Genomic DNA, 21,384 nt, shown 5'->3' on the forward strand with positions numbered 1-21,384 from the left:
ATTTCTGCACATTAATTTTGTATCCTGCAACTTTACCAAATTCATTGATTAACTCTAGTAGTTTTCTGGTGGCATCTTTAGGATTCTCTATGTATAGTATCATGTCATCTGCAAACAGTGACAGTTTTACTTCCTCTTTCCTATTTTGTATTCCTTTTATTTCTTTTTCTTCTCTGATTGCCGTGGCTAGGACTTCCGAAACTATGTTAAATAAGAGTGGTGAGAGTGGACATCCTTGTCTTGTTCCTGATCTTAGAGGAAATGCTTTCAGTTTTTCACCATTGAGAATGATGTTTGCTGTGGGTTTGTCGTATATGGCCTTTATTATGTTGAGGTAGGTTCCCTCTATGCCCACTTTCTGGAGAGTTTTTATCATAAATGGGTGTTGAATTTTGTCAAAAGCTTTTTCTGCATCTGTTGAGATGATCATATGGTTTTTATTCTTCAATTTGTTAATATGGTGTATCACATTGATTGATTTGCGTATATTGAAGAATCCTTGCATCCCTGGGATAAATTCCACTTGATCATGGTGTATGATCCTTTTAATGTGTTGTTGGATTCTGTTTGCTAGTATTTTGCTGAGGATTTCTGCATCTATATTCATCAGTGATATTGGTCTGTAATTTTCTTTTTTTGTAGTATCTGTTTCTGGTTTTGGTATCAGGGTGATGGTGGTCTCATAGAATGAGTTTGGGAGTGTTCCTTCCTCTGCAATTTTTTGGAAGAGTTTGAGAAGGATGGGTGTTAGCTCTTCTCTAAATGTTTGATAGAATTCACCTGTGAAGCCATCTGGTCCTGGACTTTTGTTTGTTGGAAGATTTTTAATCACAGTTTCAATTTCATTACTTGTGATTGGTCTGTTCATATTTTCTATTTCTTCCTGGTTCAGTCTTGGGAGGTTATACCTTTCTAAGAATTTGTCCATTTTATTGGCATAGAGTTGCTTGTAGTAGTCTCTTAGGATGCTTTGTATTTCTGCGGTGTCTGTTGTAACTTCTCCTTTTTCATTTCTAATTTTATTGATTTGAGTTCCTCTCCCTCTTTTTCTTGATGAGTCTGGCTAATGGTTTATCAATTTTGCTTATCTTCTCAAAGAACCAACATTTTTGATCTTTGCTATAGTTTTCCTTGTTTCTATTTCATTTATTTCTGCTCTGATCTTTATGATTTCTTTCCTTCTGCTAACTTTGGGTTTTGTTTTTCTTCTCTCTCTAGTTCCTTTAGGTGTAACGTTAGATTGTTTATTTGAGATTTTTCTTGTTTCTTGAGGTAGGCTTGTATAGCTATAAACTTCCCTCTTAGAACTGCTTTTGCTTCATCCCATAGGTTTTGGATCGTCGTGTTTTCATTGTCATTTCTCTCTAGGTATTTTTTTATTTCCTCTTTGATTTCTTCAGTGATTGCTTGGTTATGTAGTAACGTATTGTTCATCCTCCATGTGTTTGTGTTTCTTACGTTTTTTTCCCTGTAATTGTTTTCTAATCTCATAGCGCTGTGGTCAGAAAAGATGCTTGATATGATTTCAGTTTTGTTAAATTTACTGAGGCTTGATTTGTGACCAAGATGTGATCTATCCTGGAGAATGTTCCATGCACACTTGAGAGAAAGTGTAATCTGCTGTTTTTGGATGGAATGTCCTATAAATGTCAATTAAATCTATCTGGTCTATTGTGTCATTTAAAGCTTGTTTTTCCTTATTAATTTTCTGTTTGGATGATCTGTCCATTTGTGTAAGTGAGGTGTTAAAGTCCCCCACTATTATTGTGTCACTGTCAATTTCCTCTTTTATAGCTGTTAGCAGTTGCCTTATGTATTGAGGTGCTCCTATGTCGGGTGCATATATATTTATAATTGTTATATCTTCTTCTTGGATTGATCCCTTGATCATTATGTAGTGTCCTTCCTTGTCTCTTGTAACATTCTTTATTTTAAATTCTATTTAATCTGTTATGAGTATTGCTACTCCAGCTTTCTTTTGATTTCCATTTGCATGGAATATCTTTTTCCATCCCCTCACTTTCAGTCTGTATGTGTCCCTAGGTCTGAAGTGGGTCTCTTCTAGACAGCATATATATGGGTCTTGTTTTTGTATCCATTCAGCAAGCCTGTGTCTTTTGGTTGGAGCATTTAATCCATTCACGTTTAAGGTAATTTTCGATATGTATGTTCCTATGGCCATTTTCTTAATCGTTTGGGTTTGTTTTTGTTGGTCGTTTTTTTCTATTGTGTTTCCCACTTAGAGAAGTTCCTTTAGCATTTGTTGTAGAGCTGGTTTGGTGGTGCTGAATTCTCTTAGCTTTTGCTTGTCTGTAAAGCTTTTGATTTCTCCGTGGAATTTGAATGGGATCCTTGCCAGGTAGAGTAATCTTCGTTGTAGGTTTTTTCCTTTCATCACTTTAAGTATATCATGCCACTCCCTTCTGGCTTGTAGAGTTTCTGCTGAGAAATCAGTTGTTAACCTTATGGGAGTTTCCTTGTATGTTATTTGTCATTTTTCCCTTGCTGCTTTCAATAATTTTTCTTTGTCTTTAATTTTTGCCAATTTGATTACTTTGTGTCTCGGCCTGTTTCTCCTTGGGTTTATCCTGTATGGGACTCTTTGTGCTTCCTGGACTTGGGTGGCTATTTCCTTCCCCATGTTAGGGAAGTTTTCGACTATAATCTCTTCAAAGATTTTCTCTGGTCCTTTCTCTGTCTCTTCTCCTTCTCGGACCCCTATAATGTGAATGTTGTTGTGTTTAATGTTGTCCCAGAGGTCTCTTAAGCTGTCTTCATTTCTTTTCATTCATTTTTCTTTATTGTGTTCTGTAGCAGTGAATTCCAGCATTCTGTCTTCCAGGTCACTTATCCGTTCTTCTCCCTCAGTTATTCTGCTATTGATTCCTTCTAGTGTAGTTTTCATTTCAGTTATTGTATTGTTCATCTCTGTTTGTTTGTTCTTTAATTCTTCTAGGTCTTTGTTAAACATTTCTTTCATCTTCTCGATCTTTGCCTCCATTCTTTTTCCGAGGTCCTGGATCATCTTCACTATCATTATTCTTAATTCTTTTTCTGGAAGGTTGTCTATCTCCACTTCATTTAGTTGTTTTTCTGGGGTTTTTATCTTGTTCCTTCATCTGGTACATAGCCCTCTGCCTTTTCATTTTCATTCATCTTTCTATGAATGTGGTTTTTGTTCCACAGGCTGCAGGATTGTAGTTCTTCTTGCTTCTGCTGTCTGCCCTCTGGTGGATGAGGCTATCTAAGAGGCTTGTGCAGGTTTCCTGATTGGAGAGACTGGTGGTGGGTAGAGCTGGCTGTTGCTCTGGTGGGCAGAACTCAGTAAAACTTTAATCTGCTTGCCTCCTGATGGGTGGGGCTGTGTCCCCTCGCTGTTGGTTGTTTGTCCTGAGGCGACCCAACACTGGAGCCTTCCCCGGGCTCTTGTGGGGCTAATGGCAGACTCTGGGAGGGCTCACGCCAAGGAGTACTTCCCAGAACTTCTGCTGCCAGTGTCCTTGTCTGCACGGTGAGCCACAGCCACCCCCTGCCTCTGCAGGAGAACCCCCAACACTAGCAGGTACGTCTGGTTCAGTCTCTGTGGGGTCACTGCTCCTTCCCCTGGGTCCTGATGCACACAATACTTTGTGTGTGCCCTCCAAGAGTGGAGTCTCTGTTCACCCCAGTCCTGTTGAAGTCCTGCAATCAAATCCCACTAGCCTTCAAAGTCTGATTCTCTAAGAATTCCTCCTCCCGTTGCCAGACCCACAGGTTTGGAAGCCTGACGTGGGGCTCAGAACTTTCACTCCAGTGGGTTGTCAGTCAGTCTTCTTAATTCCACTCTCAACAATGTGTACAAAACTCTGTGCTAGGCACTATGAGATCATAATGATGAATAAAACATAGTCTTTGCCCTTACGGCATCTATAAATAAGTTAATTGTAAGAGACAGATAGCTTTCTGTGGTATAATGGAGAATGAAATAAGTACCTTGTCTACTGTTCTTTTTCTGTTTCTAACAGATTTGTAAATACCTTGGTACCCCCTTCTCTGTCCTTTACTTGGGACTGCAGATCACACAGAGAGAAATAAAGGGAGGTAGCATAGATCTTCATAGGCTCCAGCTAAATTCTGTCGCCTCTAACCTTGACCCTTACTGTCCATTCTCATTCAGAAAGAGAGTGTTCTTTTGGAGACAGATAGTCGTTAAACTGATAAAGTATAAGCATAATTCCAAAGTTGAGTTGGTAGGAAAAAGTTAGAGATGAAAGCAAGTTGCAGCTCTTAGATTTTAGTGTTACTTTGCATATATTACAGGGTGCCTTGATGTGTTTGTAGAATTTTCCAGTTGAGAATCTTAAGGTTGTGGCTGAGTGGCAAACTTCAATTCTCAAGTCAGAACAGAGATGCAGAGAAATGAGGTGTTTTATCCAAGACTGCTCAAGAAGTATTTGCATAATTGAATACTATCACTTGCTACTTCTCTCTTGGATTATTATTGCAATGTATTAATTGGTCTGCCTATCTCTTTTTCTGTCTAGGTACCTACATAATTTTCCCAAAGTATATCTCTGATCTCATCCTCTGATTAAAAGCATTGCATGGCACCATCTTTTTTATGGAATAAATCTACTAGACTATCATCACTATGAGGGCAGAGAACTTAGCTGTTCTGTTCACACTTGTATCCTTTGCATGTAGGATGGTACGTGGCACAGAACAGTTACACCAATCAGTATTTGTTGAATGATTCAGTCTAAGTTCCTGATAGGATATTCAAAGTTCGCTTTCATATGGTTCCAACCTACTCCTCCTACCTTTCTCTTTGGTGCTGGCTGCTGGTCTCTCCCTGTCACCCTATGTTTATTCTAGCTGTGGATATCTTTCTCTTTCATCTCTCCCTTTCTAAACTTTACTCTTCTTTCATGTCTGAGCTCTCAAGTTTTCTCTCTTTTCTGAGATTTTTGTGTCACTTGATTTTTAGATACTAATTGATTCTACACACAGGTTTTAGCCTCAATCAATTCTATCTTCTTTTGTAGTACATATGGTCTTAACTTCTTAATTGGAACTTTAATCATTTATTGCTTTGTAGTGTTACTTAAATTTTTGTATATTCATGTCTGAGCTCCTTAGTTATATTAGGAAGCTCCCTGAAAACAGAGCTATTTTTATGTATCCTTTAGAGCTGCTTATATAGAATAGTATCCATATTGAATAGTGTCTTAGATTAAGTGTCCAGTATATATTTGTAGAATGACTGTATCACTTTTTCTAGTCATGCAATTTATGAAATGCGTATTTAATTAAGTGCCTACTTGAGTTCTTACAATACCTAAAGGGAAAACATTCTAACATTCTTTATGAAAAGTGAAAAGATACTTGGAAACTAAACTTTGATCTCTCCCCCATCCCTTTCCTTCTCCTTTAAAATTGATTTGTTCATAATTTGAAAGCTCCATACCTTTTATTTAATATGATATATGAACTTCTGTGAGACATCATCAATCAAGATTTTATACAAAGAGCTGTGATCGTCAAGGTCAGAATTTAACATTAGTGCTCTGTATATACTATAACTCTAATGCCTTATTTAGAAGTTTAATAATATTGGATGATATTCTATTTTATGATTTTTAACTTATCAAAGGAGAGCATTGTAGAGAAATGGGATCTTGAGTTTAATGGAGTACTAACAGCTCACTGTTTAATTAAATTCAAATAAACAATTTGAAATACAATCTTGGCTATATGAGAGTTTGCTCAAAGGATACTCTCTTGTGTTTTTTAAAGACAAAAATTATTTCTTTGGTTCATATTATTGTATGTCCTTTGTCTATCTTGAATGTGTTCATTGAGTTAATTCCACTTAACTTCCAAGTACATACATGTTGATATGTTGTTAGTGTTTTAATTTTACACTTTTAAAAACTTTGTATTAGTGCTTGCTTCGGCAGCACATATACTAAAATTGGAACGATACAGAGAAGATTAGCATGGCCCCTGCGCAAGGATGAAACACAAATTCGTGAAATGTTCCATATTTTTGTCTGTCATACAGAGTGAAGTAAGTCAGAAAGAGAAAAACAAATACCGTATGCTAACACATATATATGGAATCTAAAAAAAAATGGTTCTGAAGAACCTAGGGGCAGGACAGGAATAAAGACGCAGGCATAGAGAATGGACTTGAGGACACAGGGAGGGGGAAAGGTAAGCTGGGACGAAGTGAGAGAGTGGCATGGACATATATACACTACCAAATGTAAAATAGATAGCTAGTGGGAAGCAGCCACATAGCACAGGGAGATTAGCTCGGTGCTTTGTGACCACCTAGAGGGGTGGGATAGGGAGGGAGGGAGGGAGACACAAGAGGGAGGTGATATGGGGATATATGCATACATACAGCTGATTCACTTTGTTATACAGGAGAAACTAACAGAATATTGTGAAGCAATTATACTACAATAAAGATGTTAAAAAAACAACTTTGTATTAAAAAATTTTTTTTTTATTCTTTTTTTTTTGGAACTTAATTCTTTGAGAAGCTTAATTCTTTGACATCCTAAATCTTGACTTCTTTTTGGAAGCTTCTAGTTTTATCATTTCTGTTTTTCATCAGTTTGTTTAGCCAGTAACTTTATTTCTCAGATAATTTATAATTTTAATAGAGTTAGAAGTCCTAGGCAAAGTTTTAGTCTTAAAACAGAAAACAAGTTTAATTATTGCAGTTAGAATGTTTTCCTTTATTGAGTATAAGAATTAAAGTAGGCATTTAATTGACTTCATAAGATTTAAGGAAATTTTCCAAACATTTGAGTCTATGTAAACACATAACAGCTGTAGTTTAAAGGTTTTACCTGTCTTCCAATACAACTAAAATAATTTAAAATAGAGGATATTAAAAGTTAGGTATTTCTTTTGTTTTTTTAAGTATAATTGATTTTTTAAAAAAATTTATTTATTTGGCTACGTTGGGTCTTCATTGCTGTTCATGGGCTTTCTCTAGTTGCCACAAGCGGGGGCTACTCTTCGTTGTGGTGCGCGGGCTTCTCATTGTGGTAGCTTCTCTCGTTGCGGAGCAGAGGCTTAGTACTGGGGGCTTCAGTAGTTGTGGCACGTGGACTCAGTAGTTGTGGCTCATGGGCTCTAGAGTGCAGGCTCAGTAGCTGTGGTGCACGGGCTTAGTTGCGCCGCAGCATGTGAGAGCTTCCCGGCCCAGGGCTTGAACCCGTGTCCCCTGCATTGGCAGCAGATTCTTAACCACTGCACCACCAGGAAAGCCCTCTTATTTGTTTTGATTCTCTTATTGTTGATTCAGTCTCTGCTGGGAAATGTCTTATTAAAAGTAAAACATTAAATCAAATGTTAGCTCTTTAATCCCTAATACTATTCTGATTGTTATAGGAGAGAAAAATAAATATATGTGGGTAGAAGGAGAACAACTGTTCTCGTTCTTACCATTAACGGTTTGAAAACCTAAACTTCTTTTAAAATTTGATCATAAATGTTTGGGTTTTGAAGTCCCTTTTAAGATCAAGGACCTTATTTAGTATCTCAGAGTTTGTATTGTTTTACTGGCAAAAGTACGTAGTTGTTGAAATTGGTCTAGTTTATTTAAATCATCTTGAAATACTTGAAAGGCTGTAAATTATAAATAGCTGCACCTTATCGAGTACTTACTTTGTTCCAGGTACTGTAGTGAGTACATTTCAAACATTTTTCATTTAATATGTTAAATAACTTTATGAGGTAGGTTATATTATTCCTGTTTTGTAGTTGAAGAAATTGAGGTTTGTAAGGGTTAAATAACTTTCCCAGAATCACACGGCTAGGTAAGTGGAAAGGGTAGGATTTGAACTCAGATATATCTGATTCCAACGCACATGTTTTTATTTCCAGTGGAACTTTGCTTCCTAATGCAGTTGTCAAAATTATTTTGCTCCCTTACTTCTTATTTTAATACTAAAAGCTGTTCAATACTCAGAATTCTTTCTTCCAAGCCTTTTTCAATGGGAAGTCTCACACTTTGCATAATGCTTTGACTGTTGTTTGGAAGTGTAATGGTAGAAGTGCTTCTCTGTTAGTCGTATTGGTATTTCAAGTAAAAGAAATATTTGAATAATTGCAGTTTTGATTGCTTTTCCACTGCTTATAAATTGTACATGTATGTTGAGTATGATTAATGCCTTTTATCTGCTAGTGAATGTGCTAAAGACTTGTTGGGTTTCTATGTTTTCCAGTTGGAATTGGCCAGTCATAGCTTAAATCCTGTGGTAAGTATGCTCTCTTAGGAAAATAATTCCTCAACACTTGTACTTTGGACCTCTCTTAGGGAACATCTGAAGTACAGACAGCCTCCTAAGATTTTGCTTTGAGGTTTAATGAAGACTTAATATGTGCTGTGACCGGACAGGAGACATTTCAGTTTCATGGCATTTCCAGATGTGTCCCGTAAAATTGGGTGTTCATGAATTTAATTAAAAGTTCCTAGGAACTTACAACTTAAGGTAGTTTTTATAAGCATCATGACTCAAAGGATCTTTAGTGTATATATTTGAGGGAGGGACAGTTTTGACTTGAACTGGAATAAAGTGATGCTTATAGTTATGATAACCAAAGTGCAGTATTTTAAAGCAATTCTGAAAATGTTACAATGTGAAAAGTTTTTTTTTTTTAAATGCTCCTAGTTTAAAGTTACTGCAGTTGGTTTCATTTCTTAGACTATATTGTAATGAATCTCTCTTTTGTTTTTCTTTGTGATCTTTAGCTTAGTTTACTGGGTTGTCCAATGACATGAGATTGGCCTGCTCTACAGCCTTAGAAATGACAGTTCTCTGTTCAACAATAGACCTCTCCTTTCACTTTTCTCTTCCCATCTTTGGGAATCATGCTTTGAAGAAGTAAACATTTTATAGAAATAGCAAGATGCAGTAGAAAGTACCCCAGAATTTCATGTCAGAAGATATGAGTTTAAGTACCGAATGTATTTCAACTGTGTGATTATGGACCAGTCAATTCTCCTTCCTCAGCCTCAGTATCCTTATCTGTAGAAAGGGCATAAAAGTTCTTGCCTCATAAGCCTTGATTTTATTATTACTAATGATAGTAATATTATTACTAATACTGTAGTAGATGAATAATAGTAAATACATATTGCTAAATTACTAACTTATAGAGAGTTTTACAGTTAACAAAGCACTCATATATAATAATTTTATAGGAAGATCTATCTAGCTCTCTATGAAAGGACTTTGTAAATTCTGAAGCACTATGTGAGTGTTAGTTGATATTTTCATAACCAACTGAAGTGGCTGTTTTCAGCTTTAGTTATTAGAATGATGAATCAGAGTTGTTTAAATTTAGGTGACATTTCTGTTTAGCTAAAATAAAAGTTTTGGAATGTTTTCTGACTAGTGTTAAGATTTATTTTTAAATTAGATTGCAATAACATCTGATTTCTATATTACTCTTCTCATTGTTTAAAGAAATAGAGACTCGCTGAAAATCATGAGCGGTCAGGAGTACTTGGGGGCTAGTGTCATTTCTAGGAACTACAGTAGTGTTACTGTTCCACTAAGAGTAAGTTTATCATTTATTGCTAAATCTGTGTGATTATTTAAAAATAAATATTTAGCACTTTATGTTTACAAAGTACCCTGCAGTTGTTAATTAGCCTGCATCAATGTTTATCTCTATAAAAGGCTGAGCTAGTGCCTGTATTGGTCAGCTTTGTACAGGATTTCCAGACACCATTGTGATGACTCAGTCTAACTTTGGGGTCAGTTGATATTTGTCTGTATACTGCAGGGCATTGTCAAAGCTTATTCCATTGTTCAGTCACACCATCATTTTCCCAGAGAAATTATTCTGAAAAAAAAAACTCCAGAAAAAAATTTTAAAACCTTTTCTGTGCATTTGTTTCAGAACCTCACAGTTTCTAGGACTTAGAAGTTCTTTCTAAAGTATAACCTAAATCTTTCCCTTCAGAAGTTAAATAGCTAATAGTTTTAAGGTAACTACCGATTAAGGCATTTTGTAATGAAATAGTCTTTGCCTTCAAGACTCTTATATTCTACTAAGTGAATGTAAGACACATATTTAAGAAAATGTCAGTGTAGTATGAGGTAGGAGATAATGAGTACTAACCAAGTGGTTGTGGCATGTACTGTTAGTTGCCTACCCAGTACTCATTTTCATCCTCCCATTGTTAATGGACCCTGATTATGTTTTGGTGGCAGTGTGTCCACCTGAGCTAAGTTCATGGCAATCATGTTCCCTGATTTCCCAGGTTCTTTGCAGCTGAAGATGGTCATGTGACCCAGTTCTGGCCAATCATATCTGTTTTAGTTCTCTATTGCTGCTTAATAAATTATTCCAAAGTGTAGTGACTTAAAACAACAAATATCATTTATTATTTCTCCTGTGGGTCAAGAATTCATATAAAACCAGTGGTGACCACTTGTCTCTGTTCCACGATTTCTGAGGCCGCAGCTAGAAGACTCAAAGACTGGGGGCTGGGGTTGTATTGATGTGAAAAGACTCCTTCCTGTTGTTTGGAAGTTAATGCTTGTGTTTGCTGCAAGCCCAGCTGGAACATTCACATGTGGTCTCATCGTGGTTTCTGGGTTCTAAGAGTTTCCTGAGAGAGAGAGCCCCCCAGATGGAAGCTGTATTCTTTTTATGATGGTGCCTCAGAAGTCACATATTATCACTTCTGCTGTACTCTGTTGGTCAAAACTATCACAAGTCCCCCTTTCAGATTCAAAGGGAGAGAATATGACCTCTCAGTTGGAGAAGTACCTATCACATTGTAAAAAGAACACGTGGGCTGGGATAAATATGATGGTGTGGCCACCTTTGGAAAATACAGTTTGCCACCACATTTAAGTGAAGACTTATTAGTAGGGAAGGGGAAGCTTCTAAGGAAGCTTTTACTTTCCAGATAAAAGGGAAGTGATATTTCTGGCATGGTCCTTTGTTGCTTGTCCCTTCTTCCTGCCTTGAAGGAGCAGCAATCATCTGTGCTCATGATGTGATAAACCAATACACTAAGGATGTTGACATCATTGGATGTCAGCCCTGGACTGTCTGCTTTCAGACATTTTCTTATATTAGACAAATAAATACCTATTCACTTAAAGTGCTGTAGAGAGGTTTTCAGTTTTTTAATGGCCAATCATAATTCCGAGATCTTAATGGTTGTCAATATTGAGTGTGCATAGAAATCACCTGGAGGGCTTGTTAGGGCTGACTTAAAGGGAGAGATGGAACTTGGGCTAGACAGGTAAAATTTGGACAGTTAGGATTAGGGAAGCAATTCAAGTATTACAAATTGAATGAGCAAATACATAAAAGCAAAAAAAGTGTAAATTTTCTTTTAAACTTCCGTAAGTTAATCAGCTTACTTGGAGCAGCAGTTTTTACTGAGGGTGGGAAATTAGGTTAAAGGGGAAGTAATAACTAGATTAAGGAGGCCCTTGGAGGCCAGAGAGACATTTCTTTTTCATTTTGTAGGTAGTTAGATGCCCAGAACTTATTCGTCAAAGGCTTGTACTCTTTGACTAACATTTGCTCATTTCCCCCACTCCAGCCCCTGTTAATCACCATTCTACTCTCTGTTTCTCTGAGTTTGCCTTTTTTTTTTTTTTGAAGATTCCACATATAAGTGAGGTCATACGGTATTTCTCTTTCTGTATCTGCCTTTTTTCACTTAGCATAATGTCCTCCAGATTAATCCATGTTATTGCATATGACAGAATTTCCCTCTTTCTTTTGACTGAATGATATTCATTCATTGGTTGACACTTAGGTTGTTTCTATACCTTGGCTATTGTGAAAAATAATACCCTTAAAATTTTTATCTTTCACTAGATTTGTGTAGTGCCAGATTTATGTAGTGACTTGAATTAGGTACCAATTAGAATTCAAGTTGAATAGCATTGACCCACATCTGAAGATAGCTTTGTATAATAATTTATATTGTACATCATAGGTCTGATTTTGAATTAATAGTTCTCCCTTTATGATGTTAGTGCCGAATACAAGATAGAATCCTTTATAAAATAGTGAGCCCAACCTGTAAAATGATCACATTCCTTTAGTATTAGTAGTTTTAAAAAAAAGTCTCATCTGTTAGTATATTATGACTGAGATGTTTGCCAAGTTTTTCTTAGGAGCAACTGTTGTGCAAGCTTTGAGCCCATATAGTTGACTCCAGCCTTTGCTTTCTGTTTACTAGCAAAGAGTGTTTCTTCTAGAGAATATTACATTTCCTGAGTCTAGAAGTTCTGCGAGGCAGAGCAACATTGAGGGTCAGATCACACAGCCCACATTTTTGGTATTGCTTTCAGAGACCTCTGACGCAGTTTTTGCGACCCTGATTTTTGTTTAAACTAAATAGTAGTTGTTTGGCATTTGTGACATATGTGGCTAAGTCTTTTTTAGACAGTTTTCTCCACAAATTGTTGCTCTGTGTTATTAAAGGGAAGTGTTTTTTTTTTTAAAACAGTTTTATTGAGTTATAATTTACATACCATGTAATTCACCCTAGGAGGAAGCCTTGCTTCCATGGAAAGATTGATAGATTTGAGACCAAAGCTCACATTTCTCTATCCATTCATTTATTCATTTATATATCCCACATTATGAATTTATTTCCTACGTTACTGCTAGGCTACTATATATCCTATTGCCATTATTATTCTTATTATGCTATAATCTTATGCATTCTGTAGTAATAAACTTCTTTGTCATTTTAGATTGATAAGTATTTTGAAATTATTTTTATAGTTATACTGTAATATGAATTCTAATAGGTAAAAGAGCTTTGAAAGCCATCCTACAAAAGGCAGTAAAGATTTTGAAGATGTCCCAGTCCAGTGAGATTTCTAACAGCTGGAAAAGTTGATGCACTGGATTCAGAACCAAATGATAACATTGATGGGATGAGGGAGGAAAATATTTATTTATATTGGATGTTGTTTATAGCCTACTAAGCATCTGTTCCTCTTTCTTCCTTCCTAACGGACCCATGATTTTTTCAGGATTCCTCTACTTCCATGTAACCAATAAGCATCAGGAAAGCTGATTCCACCTCAGTTCAGGGGTGGGCCTGGTTGGTCCAAAGGTTACTTTGCCGCTTGGTGGTTCAGGGATGAGCACATGACCTAATCCTTGCACATAGGATGCAAGGAAAGTTTTTTAAGCTTTGGGGCTGTTCTTCCCTGCTCTTACGAGAGATCCATGGGAAGCCACTCTGTATCTTCTGTGGAACATGACCAAGGAAACATGTAGCCCTGATTACTGTTATCATCCATACTGTACCCAAGAAGGTGGAGCCAACCTTAAGATGAAGCTGACATTTTGGATGGTATCTCAGAGAGACAGATAAGCTATGGGTTCTTTTTTTTTTAAAAAATATTTATTTGGGGGGCTTCCCTGGTGGCACAGTGGTTGAGAATCTGCCTGCCAATGCAGGGGACACGCGTTCGAGCCCTGGTCTGGGAGGATCCCGCATGCCGCGGAGCGGCTGGGCCCGTGAGCCACAATTACTGAGCCTGCGCGTCTGGAGCCTGTGCTCCACAATGGGAGAGGCCGCGATGGTGAGAGGCCCACACACCGCGATGAAGAGTGGCCCCCGCTTGCCGCAACTGGGGAAGGCCCTCGCACAGCAACGAAGACCCAACACAGCCAAAAATAAATAAATAAATTTATTTAAAAAAAAAATATTTATTTGGTTGTGGTGGGTCTTAGTTGCAGCAGGCGGGCTCCTTAGTTGCGGCTCGTGGGCTCCTTAGTTGTGGCATGTGAACTCTCAGTTGCGGCATGCATGTGGGATCTAGTTCCCTGATCAGGGATTGAACCCGGGCCCCCTGCATTGGGAGTGCAGAGTCTTAACCACTGTGCCACCCGGGAAGTCCCAAGCTATGGGTTCTTGATGACATTATTGAACAGTCTTATCTCTGGGTTTCCAGATATGTTAATCTATGTATTTCTTTATGGTTTAAATCCCTGGTATGGAAACTGTGGTCCGTGGACTGGCAGCATCAGCATCACCTGTGAGCTTGTTGGGAATGAAGAATTTCAGGCCCTACCCTAGTCCTGCTGAAGCAGAACCTCCATTGTAATGGGCTCTCCAGATGATTCAGATGCACACAAAAGCTGGAGAAGTGTTATTTTAAGCCACTTTGAATTGAGTTTTTGTTTACTTACCAATGAAAGCATCCTACTATGACATTGTAGAGTTTTTTCTCGAAGGAGCTACAGCCTCCTCCAGGCATGCCATGTAGAAATAATGGGGTTGGGGGAGGCACCATTTCTGATTGTAGTAGAAAGAGCATTTATTGGATCATGATACAGAGTTTAAAAAATTCTCATCACACTTTGACTGATGTATGGGTTTTTTGGGTTGTTTTTATAGTTATTTTTAGATGAAACCTAAAACTGAAGTCCTTACTACTGTGGTCACAAAGACCCTAATGTTATTTTTGGCAAGTCAGGAGATGTGCGCTTAGCTGTGCTGGCTGAAAGCCAGCTTGGAGAGTTGCATCTTACCTCCCCTAGGATTACCCCTTCCCGTTCTCTCCTCAGTCCCATTCCTATTTCAACTAGTTAGAGTTTTGTACTGCATTTCTATTCCAGAACCATTAACCCATTAACCTCTGGGGAGTTCTTCTTGCAAACTGCTGCTTCTTAGACCAGATGTATGTTTCAGTTACATGAATAGAGAAAACAACTTTGTCCCCCTGCTGTAAATTGTAAATTATTGGTATATATGAGGGTTAAAGACAGCATGAGTAAATTAAATCCACTAGCAATCTAGGAATTTTATTTTAGAATTTTTTTTTCTTCCATTTTTTGTGCAGAATTAGATGCAGCATTCCAAAAAAACAAAACAGATTATAAAATTATACTTCTTGGGCTTCCCTGGTGGCGCAGTGGTTGAGAGTCTGCCTGCCAATGCAGGGAGCGCGGGTTCGGGCCCTGGTCTGGGAAGATCCCACATGCCGTGGAGCAACTAGGCCCGTGAGCCACAACTACTGAGCCTGCGCGTCTGGAGCCTGTGCTCCGCAACAAGAGAGGCCGCGATAGTGAGAGGCCCGCGCACCGCGATGAAGAGTGGCCCCCGCTTGCCGCAATTGGAGAAAGCCCTCGCACAGAGGCGAGGACCCAACACAAACAAGGATAAATAAATAAATAAATAAAGGAGTTCCTTTAAAAAAAAAAGTATAAATATCATGAAATTAAAAAAAAAAACAACGAACTTTAAAAAAAAAATTATACTTCTTCTTTGTCCATTTTTCTAGAGGCCTGAATGAGCCTGTGGCAGGATAAATTGGATAATTCAATTCACAAATTAGTTGATCATTTCTGTAATTAATTGAGGATGAATGGTATCTGGTATGCTTTACAGTGAGAACTAGCAAAGGTCTGTATTTAATCAGAAAGTTCTTAGCTCTAAAAGGAGTACTTTTAATGGTAATACCACTATGCCAATTGATTTTATTATTGTTCTTTGCTGAGTTTTTACTGTGTTAGGCATTATGTTAGTTACTATGAAAATTTATCTCTGATCCTTAGAGTTACTCTAAAAGGTAGACCATTTTATCCCCATTTTAGACATGATAAAATTGAGGCTAGAGAGAGTAAGTAACACTCCCAAGATCATATAGTTAGAGCCCAGGACTGGTGCACCCAAGCTCATTCGGGTCCTCAAGGAGTTTGATTTCTACTGAGTGGGAGACTGACATGTAAACAGTGCACTGTAATACAATGAGAGATAAAGTAACGTTTTTAAATGAAGTAAAATTTAAAGATAGAGCTAAAAATGTAGAGGAAGAGGGGATTAATTCTAATCCAGAAGAGCATGAAAAAGGTAATTCATCTTCCTTCCTATTTCTTTAGTTCCTTGATAAGCTTCTCCTGACTTCTCTCATTCTCTTAATGGTATCACCATTTTTTTTCAGTAATCAAGACTCAAAACCTTTGATATGTTGATTTTCTTCATATTCTCACATTTTATCAATCTGTGAAGTCTTTTAGTTCTTAATAGAGTTTCTTGCTGTCTCCTACTGTTCATTCCCACTTCTATAAAGCCTAGTTTTATCTATCACTGTATTATCTAGGCCAGTAGTTATCAACCTTTGGTGCATCTAAGATTCATCTAATGGTACTTTGTCAATGTACAAATAGATTTGATTCATTAATTTGAGGTCACAGGTGATTCTGACACACCTCAAAGTTGAGAACCACTTACCTAGGGCAGTGGTCCTCAAAATTCGATCTGGGGCTCCCCAGGGTAGGGTGGGTGTCCCTGGGAATCTCTCAGGAGTATGCAAAGTCATAACTATCAATATTTTCATAGTTGTACTAAGATGTTATTTGCCTTTTTCATTGTCCTGGCTTTGCACTGATGGTGAAAAAACAATGAAGGGTAAATTTGTAGTGCTTTACTCAACTTAAGACAGTACTGCCAAACTATATTAGTAATCATTGCATTCTTCAATGCTACACACTTGTGAAAGAAATCTAGTTTTGCTTAAGAATGTCCTTAATGAATCAGTGAAAATTATTAATTTCATTAAATCTTACTGCTTGAGTACATGTTTTATTATTACTCTATTTGACAATGCATGTGTGCATTCTGAAGTACAATGGTTGTCTCAAGGAGGAGCACTTTTGCAGTTGTTTGAGAGCTAAACTATTTTTTTCATGGAACACCATTAAAAAAAAAAAGACTGATAGACAAACTGTGGTTATTCAAGACTTTGATATCTGGCAGAAGTTTTCCCAAAAATGAACAAACAGAATTTTATTATTGCTAGTGGTAAAATTTAAGCTTCCAAGCAAAAATGAAAATGTGGAAAAAACTTCCTAATACTTGGAGACTTTTCTGATGAGATTGATTGTGTTTGAAATGTGTTGACATTGGAAAGATAACCAGTATATTCCACATGACCAATGCAACAGAGCCCCAAAAGTTCACTGACAGTAGTTCAAGTAGCAACTAACCTTTTCTCTACATCCTCACCAACATTTGCTATTTTTTTTTTTAACATCTTTACAACATTTGTTATTTGTGTTCTTTTTGATGATAGCCATTCTTACAGGTGTGAGGTGTTATCTCATTGTGGTTTTGATTTGCCTTTAAAAAATGACCACTTGTTGAGCTTTGGTGTACTATCAAGAAAAAATATCTATAGTTATCTGTAAAAGCTATTGAAACACTTCTTTTTCCAACTACATATCTGAGGCCAGATTATCTTCAGATACGTTAACCAAAACTATGCATTGTAACAGATTGCAGAAGTAGATGTGAGAATCTAGCCATCTTTGATTGTGATTTACAGACATATAAAACAGTGCCACTCTTCACAAATTTTTTTGGAAAATACATTTATTGTTCATAAAAAATGTGTTAAGTTAAAATGCAATGAGTTTATTATTATTGTCTTAAAATAAATGAGTAGATAGGCACTTAAGCACTTAGTTTTAATTTCTAATATGGTAGATATCAATATCTAACATGGTAAATATCAACATATAAAAAAGCTCCTTGGGAACCGCATTAATTTTTAAGCATGTAACAGGGTCTGTAGTGGGTTGAGTATTCCCCAGAAAGATATGTTCAAGTTGTAATCCCTGGTCCTTTATTTGGAGACAGGATCTCAGCAGATGTATTCAAGTTAAAATGAGGATATGGTGGATTAGGGTGGGCCCTAAATCCAATTACTGGTGTCTTTATAAGAGAAGGAAGAAGGAGATTTGAATACAGAGACACAGAGGAGATCTATAAGGAAGAATGCTGTGTGAAGACCGAGGCAGAGATTGGAGTGATGCAGCTACAAGCCAAGGAACACCTAGGATTGCCAGGAGCCACCAAAGCTAGAAAGAGGCAAGCATTCTTCTTTAGAACGTTCAAAGGAGTGTGACCCTGCCAATACCTTGATTTCAGACTTCTAGCCTCCAGAATTGTGAGAGAATATCTTTCCGTTGTGTTAAGCCACCCCATTTGCGGTACTTTGTTATGATAGCCTAGAAAAGTAATACAGGATCTTGAAATCAAAAAGTTTGAGAATCTCTAACCTAGGCTACCCACCTCTCTTTTCTTCCAGATTTTGTCCTGTCAATACTGCCTGCTCACTACTGCCAGGTTACTTATCCTGAAACAATTATTATTCTTCTCTTATTAAGAAAATGTCAGTGATTTTTTAAAATTACCTTTCAAATAAAGTTCAGACTCTTTAGTTTGTGTTCAAAGCCATCTATAATCTGGCTCTAACATACTTTTCCAACTTTGTGTCCCACATTTTCCTAAGATACTATACCCTTTGGAATATTCATTTGAGTGTGCATTCAGTCATACATTCATTTGTTCATTCATTTGTTTATTCAACAGGAAAAAAGTACCTGTTCTGAGTTTTTATTCTAATAGTGTGTTGTCTAGTATGGTAAGCACTAGCCACAGGTGACTATTCATTTTAAGTTAAATAAACTTAAATAAAACTAAAAATTCAGTTCTTTAGTCTCAGCGGCTGCATGTGACTGGTGACTACTGTACTGGACAGCACAGATATAGAACATGTCCACTTTGTAGAAAGTTCTTTTAGAAAGTGCTATTCTTATAAATAGTCTACTCCCTTCACCTTGCCCTCAAATCGCCTTGCATTTTCCTTCCTCTTCATCACTCCTAATATGCCCTTCCCTGCACTGGCTCTCCCCACCACACACCCCATGCCTTTCCTCCAATTCCCTGGCATATCAAAATCTACTTTTGGTTCTGACTTAAATAATTCTTTTAAGATGACTCAAGCTGGATATAATCCGTTATTTCTATTTCTGTAACACTAATTTTATTCTGCGATATGTTTGTCCTGACCTGTATTTGTCACCTGGCATGTAAGATAAACAGTTATGGTATCTTTTCTACTAAGCTCATTGAGGGTAGGAACCTTGTCTAATTGACTGGGACACATTAATCATCATATTGTAAATAGAAGAAAAGAAAAAAAACCCAGACAGATGAAGTAAATGTTTAGTGAATATATTAATTTTAAAATCTTAATTTGTACTAAAAAATCCTCTCTGGCACCTCTGTATGGTGGTTAGGATGCCTTAGGAATAAGAATTATACTTCTATAGTATTTTTCTTTTTTTTTTTGTCTCCTGTTTCAGAACCAATGGATGTCTCATAAGCTCTTCAAATTCTTTGTGTCTAAAACTCAACTTCAAATGCATGAGTGGCTCCTATTGGCCAAAAATGAGAAAATTTGAGTCTCAAAAACAAAACAAAACACCCTACACAATTGATTGAAACACATTTAATACATAACATAATATATATCATAATGATAAAAAGAGAAATACCCAACATCTCACTGGGAACCGTTGGAGAAACTAGGGCACTAATTCCTTAGTCTGAAAATTGGCAATTTAAAGGAAAGAATTCAGCATTTACCCTATCTTCTGTATTAGCTATACTTCAGGGAAATCAAGTAGCCCTTTACAGAAGAATTCCAGCTAATAAATATGGAAGACATGATAGAAATAGAAGATCATCATTTTGTGACCCCCAGAAAAAAATGATTAATTTAAGCGATAATCATTGATAGATAAGTTTTTAATGAGAGTTTAAGTATGATTGCTTGTGTGTTTTGTTCCTTTACCTATATGTGCGCGATGCCTCTTTACCTAAGTATGCATGTCTCTTTACTAAATATGCACCTAAATAGTAGAATGTCCTTTAATCTGAGTTTTCACACGAATAGATGTAAGAAATAGTCTTTTTGACAAGAATACCACAGAAGTGATGTGTATTCTTTTCAGTGTATCATAACAGAATGTGCATTATATTGATTTGTCCTATTACTGTTGGTGTTAACTTTAATCACTTTGTTTAGGAAGTATCTGCCAGGTTTTCTACTGTAAATTTATGATTTTCCCCTTTGGAATTAAAGTGTCTTATGAGGAGATAACTTTGAGGTTATAAATATTCTGTTACTCCTCAAGCTTTCATTATTTTAGCATCCACTGATGCTTCTTGCCTGAATCAATTATTACTATGATGGTTGTCAAATAGTGATTTTCTAATACTATCATTTTATCTACATTTATTAATGGGCTTTCCACTGTAAGGAAGAGGTTTCCGTTTTTTCTGTTTATTTATCTATTTATTTATTTTTATAAGCATGAACTCATGATTTTTTTTTTTATTCAGTGATCTGTAGACCATTACTGTTATTTATTCCGATTCTGAAATTGTCCCAGATTTGGCCAGTGGAAACCTCATCTAGCTCGCTTGTATGTCCTTCTGACAAATCTTCATCATTCTTTGAGTACTTCCCTTCTAACATAAAATGATGTTCCAATGCTCATCTTGTATTGGGTTGGCCAAAAAGTTTGTTTGGATTCTTCCGGAACATCTTATGGAAAAACCTGAACGAAATTTTTGGCCAACCCATACTTTCCCAGGCTTAGAATCAATTCTTGCTCCTTTTAATAGAAAATAGTATTTAGAGGGACTTCCCTTGTGGTCCAGTGGTAACAAATCCTTCCACCTTAAAATTCAGGGGACGCAGGTTCGATCCCTGGTTGGGGAACTAAGATTCCACATGCTGCGGGGCAACTAAGCCTGCGCGCCACAACTACTGAGCTCGTGCGCCTCAACGAGAGAGCCCGCGTGCCACAAACTACAGAGCCCACGCGCTCTGGAGCCCATGCGCTACAACTAGAGAGAGAAAAACCCTCATGCCACAACTTGAGAGAAGCCTGCGCGCCTCAACGAAAGATCCCGCATGCCGCAACTAAGACCTGACGCGGCCAAAAAAAAAAAAAAGTAGTATTTAGAAACCAAAATCTGGGTAATTGGTGTGCTCATTGATTCTAGGTCCTTTTAGCAGACATAACTAGGGGAAAAAAGCGTGTGTGTGTGTGTGTGCACGCATGCCAGCATGTGTGTACGTGCACATATGTATCTGTTTCTACATTTATGTTTACATCTTTATCTACTTCTATCTGTAAAATCCTGACTTCATACTGATACTGCTAGTTCTACTCCAGCATCACAGGTTCATGTATTCTTCTCCCTTTCTGCATTTGTAAATCCCTTCTCCAATGGTGGGAAACCTGACTCCCATTTTCCATAGTATATTTACTTATTTACTCAATCACAGAATACACAAAGTGTTTCAGAAATGCTAACCTAAACCCCTGGGGGAAAACTCCCTACTATTTAGAGTTTACAATTTGTTTGTACTTAAAAGAATCTTTAAGCAGGGACTGTAACTCTAATATTGTGTTTAAAAGCTACTTTGGTTCATTCTTTACCCCCTCCCCCCACTCCCACCCCAGTGTGATTATGTTATACATTTGAAAAATAGTTCTGTTAATATACCATTTTAG

At 37.1% G+C, this 21,384-nt stretch overlaps 1 protein-coding gene and 1 non-coding gene across 5 annotated transcripts in view; both read left to right on the top strand.

Annotated features, from left to right (window-relative positions):
* RAD51B (RAD51 paralog B) overlaps positions 1 to 21,384 on the top strand; it is a 607,462-nt gene that overhangs the window by 67,129 nt on the left and 518,949 nt on the right. The window lies entirely within an intron of this gene.
* On the top strand, positions 5,924 to 6,030 carry LOC133086346 (U6 spliceosomal RNA). The gene has a single exon (XR_009700102.1). It is a non-coding gene; the product is annotated as a U6 spliceosomal RNA (small nuclear RNA).

Source organism: Eubalaena glacialis, chromosome 2 (genome assembly GCF_028564815.1).
Source record: "Eubalaena glacialis isolate mEubGla1 chromosome 2, mEubGla1.1.hap2.+ XY, whole genome shotgun sequence".
NCBI lineage: Eukaryota > Metazoa > Chordata > Mammalia > Artiodactyla > Balaenidae > Eubalaena > Eubalaena glacialis.